Source organism: Penaeus monodon, chromosome 4 (genome assembly GCF_015228065.2).
Source record: "Penaeus monodon isolate SGIC_2016 chromosome 4, NSTDA_Pmon_1, whole genome shotgun sequence".
In the NCBI taxonomy this organism is placed as follows: Eukaryota; Metazoa; Arthropoda; class Malacostraca; order Decapoda; family Penaeidae; genus Penaeus; species Penaeus monodon.
This window is the reverse complement of record NC_051389.1, coordinates 1,084,029-1,088,607: the sequence shown is the minus strand read 5'-3', so window position 1 is coordinate 1,088,607 and position 4,579 is coordinate 1,084,029. Positions and strand designations below refer to the sequence as shown.

Genomic DNA, 4,579 nt, shown 5'->3' with positions numbered 1-4,579 from the left:
GTATGATGTCAGAGAATATTACACAAGAGATTATGGGTCATACGAATATGATACAGTAAAGATAAACCGTGATTAGAGATAAGAGCAAATCTAAAAGATGAAAAGAGAAGCTCTGTACATCGTCATGTTGATCAGTTTTTCATCAATCAAATCGCTGCATTCATCCAATTTCTTGAAGCCAAGGTTTGTCCAATCTCTCTGCCTCTCTGCACACCTACTACTAGTCTCCTCTGTTCTTACCATTTTAAGGGACATTTACTACTACTACTTACAGGAAATATAAACGTTTGATTTTATATCATGTATTTATTTAGATACATCGTTCAAAGAATCGAACTTTAACAACAATTTAAATTTAAACAAAGTTGCAATCTCTTTAACTGTCTACTCTTGAGCCTTTGCACCTTCGCGAGCCTTGCGCTCGTCCTCGAGGCGGGCGAACTCGATCTGGTCGAGGACGAACTGGGGGATGGGGTGGGGGAAGGCGGGGGCCACGGGCAGGAGGGACGACTCGGCTGGTAGCCGTTCTCGTTGGCCACGAACTTGAAAGAGGCTACGGTACCATCTTCCTGAGGATAACTATAGAAAAAAAAAGTCATGCCACATTTCATTTCGAGCATCCCCAATATCACAACTGCAGTATTCCTTTGTGTAATTCGAGCAAGAAAATATGCAAACAAATTTTGTTACTTACCTCCAAGAGCCAACCATGTTAGAACCGCCAGCGACGCCCTCAGAACCCGAGAACTGGAACACGATGCCATTGGCAGCCTCGAAGTCGGAGCTGTGGGCGCCGAACTGGTCGGGGTTCACCTGGCTGCTTCGCACGATGGCAATGGGCGGGTTGACGAGTGGCAACTGTTCGGCCGCAGCCACAGCCAACACAGCGAGGGCAAGGATCTAGAGTAAAAGATGTTCTAAGTTCACTTCCGCACATTTACATACAGCTATGTTTCACACACACACACATACACACACACACACGCACACACACACATACACACACACACACACACACACACACACACACACACACACACACACACACACATATATATATATATATATATATATATATATATATATATATATATATATATATATTTTATGTATGTCATTGAAGTAGGACGTAGGTACTCACGATCTTCATGGTGAGACAGTTGAGAGGTGAGTGCAACGGTCGGTGTGTGAGGCCACTTTTATATAGTCGGTGAGAGGATGACCCGAAGAATGTTTTTTGAGGATTGAACTTTGTGCGTACGTACATAAGTTTGGGTCTCTTGCTACCATATAAATTAAACTCTATACTTGATTTTTTTTATAAATGTATGCGATAACATAAATCCTAGCTTTTTTATATCCATTACAAGCACATTGTAACTGCAAGCTGGAGAGGCACCTGATGTCAGACGGAGACAAGAAACTGGTAAATTCACGATCACTAAATCAAGGACACTGTATAAGTTTCATAAACCATTAAGTATAGTAGTATGCTTGTCTGTGTGTATGTTGATAGATTTGATAAACTCATATATACATATATTTACATATACATATATGTCTACGTATACATACATATGTGTGCGTTTGTGTGTGTGTTTGTGTGTATGTGAAAGTGCATGTGTATTTCTGTGTTTTCGTGTGTACAAACCCAAAAACACATTTATATATATATACATATATATATTATATATATATATATATATAATATATATATATATATATATATATATATATATATATATTTTGCATATAGAGAGATGTGCATAGATAGATAAACACACACACAACATATATAAATATGTATATATAGAGAGAGAAGTATGAATAGATAAAACACATATTTATATGCATATATATGTGTGTGTAAGTATATATGAATACATATATTATACATACACAACATACACTTATACACACGTACACACTGTCGCAGCTCACTCTTGCCATTTTGTGTGTGCGCACACACAAATGCACACAAACACACATATATATATACACACACATATTTGTATGTGTGTATATTATATTATATTTATATATATACATATATACATACACACACACATATATATATATATGCATTATATGTATGTATGCACATATATATACATATAGACATAAAGATATGTCTTACAATAATAATTGCCATCAATGCCATCCTACTGATTTATGCCATTTTTGTTATTCATAAAACAGCTTCACTGTAAATAAGACTCACTGCTGCCATTATCATTATAATTATTATATATATAATCTTTATCATTGCTATGGATGCATCGGTATTATAAGAGCTAACTGTAATATCCAGTGATATCACAGGCGAGGTACCATATGTCATTGCATTATACGCTTGCAAAACGTCAGTGTGGAAGATGAAATCCCTAAGATATATCAAGGCATTGATTCAGGCCCAAAAAAGGATCATAAAATTGTTTTCATGAGCAGTGAAAGAAAATATATTGCGAGGACGTGACTGATCTTTCAAGCATTGTTCGTCTTTGGCCTGTTTTAAGCTATCGTGTGTATTGCTCTTGTAAGGAAGATTCCTCGTTATTTATTTATTTATTTTATTTTATTCTATTTATTCTTTTTTTCTCTCGGTATTTTTTGTTTTCTTTTTACGTTACATTTTTCTCCTCTTTCCAGGTCACGAATCAGTTTCTATGTGAATGTAAGTCTGATGTCATACTATGGTAGAAAATTATTGTATGATGCATAGGTTATATGTGTCTAGCTATTTGTCTCTACACCTGTCTCTTAGTATATGTGTGCTATGGTGTATATATATACACATCAGATTATGGGTCATACGAATACAATAACAGTCAAAAATAATGAGTTATGAAAGAGAAAAACGGAAACTAGTGATAAAAAAATAAAAAAATTAAAATGCAAGATCTTCAGCAACGTAGGCAGTCGACAAAATGGTTTGACGAATTTTAGGAAGATGCGATCAGTTTTCATTAATCAAAAGACTGTGTTCATCCAGTTTCTTGAAACATATATAGTTCGATCTCTCTGCCTCTCCCTCAAGTACAGCACACCTACTACATTCTCCTCTATTCTTTCCAGTTTAAGGGATATCAGTGCTACTACTTACAGGAAGTATATACGTTTGATTTTATATCATGTATTTATTTGTATACGTCGTTCAAGAATCGCACTTTAACATTTATTTGAATAAAAATAATGTTGGAATCTCTTTAACAGTCGACGTATGAGCATTTGCACCTTCGCGAGCTTTGCGCTCATCCTCGAGGCGGGCGAACTCGATCTGGTCGAGGACGAACTGGGGGATGGGGTGGGGGAAGGCGGGGGCCACGGGCAGGAGGGAGGACTCGGCCACGAATGAAGGAGCCATGGTACCATCTTCCTGAGGATAACTATAAAAAAAGTCATTCTATTCTTGATTTCGGATATCCCTAATATCACAACTGCAGTATTCGACTGTGTAATTCGAGTAAGAAAATTTTACTACTTAGCTCCAAGAGGTAACCATGTTAGAACCGCCAGCGACGCCCTCAGAACCAGATGCCATTGGCAGCCTCGAAGTCGGAGCTGTGGGCGCCGAACTGGTCGAGGTTCACCTGGCTGCTTCGCACGATGGCAATGGGCAGGTGGGCGAGAGGCAGCTTTTCGGCCACAGTCACAGCCAACACAGCGAAGGCAAGGATCTGGAAAAAAAAAAAAATTCTTGGCACAGAACTCACTGAAAGTGAAACATTTGTATATACTGTGTTTTTATATAGCTTTGTTTCATACTACACTATAAGCGCAAATTCATTTGAGACGACAACGACGAGGACTCACGAGGCTACCGGGGACCATTCAGGGTGTTTCTCGAAGATCATCACTTACGTCTGTATATGATATCCTTTTTTAAGTGCTCTGCATAATAATTCCTTTTGTTTTTATAAGCCTATGTATATACAGTTATAATGCACATTTACTGTTTGTTACAGGAGTGAGAGGTCTTACCGGTTCAAGCAGGTTATTCATTAGCCATACCTGGTTTACCGCAACCATCGACCTTTCATCATCAAGATAATGGGATCACTGGTTCAGGCGCATAAATTTCAATTATCACATTTTTTTCGTCATTATTATCATGACGCGCGTGAATTTTGTATTTTTTTCGCACACTTGAGTAGAGGTTTTAGTAATAGACGGTCCTATCTTTAATGAGGATTGTACGAAACAAGGCATAGACACAGCAGATGGCTAACCCTTTTGATTGACAAGCTAGTCATTCTGAAAGTTACACACACGCGCGCACGCATGGTTCAGGCGAAATGATATAGCTAATTGACCTGAATGTTTGGACTCTAGGTTAATGCGCTTAAAAATATCAAATTATCGGAAACTTGTCTTTAGCGCATTTTTCTCATTTTCGTTTTTATCATTTTGGTGGAATCTTTATGTGAGTGGAAGTAGGTTAACAATACTCCGGGGAACCGGGATTAATGAACTTATTAATGAGAAACCCTATCGGGTTTTGCTTCGTCCTGCTATATCTTGTGGTTAAAAACTGCTGCGAAATATTTATGGCTGAGAGAGAGAGGAATTTTATAATCGT

At 37.7% G+C, this 4,579-nt stretch overlaps 2 pseudogenes; both read right to left on the bottom strand.

The window, feature by feature from the left end:
- Window positions 1–286: 286 nt before the first annotated feature.
- On the bottom strand, window positions 287–1,187 carry LOC119598464 (annotated as a pseudogene).
- A 1,988-nt stretch (window positions 1,188–3,175) lies between these two features.
- LOC119599203 lies at window positions 3,176–4,029 on the bottom strand (annotated as a pseudogene).
- Window positions 4,030–4,579: the final 550 nt, after the last annotated feature.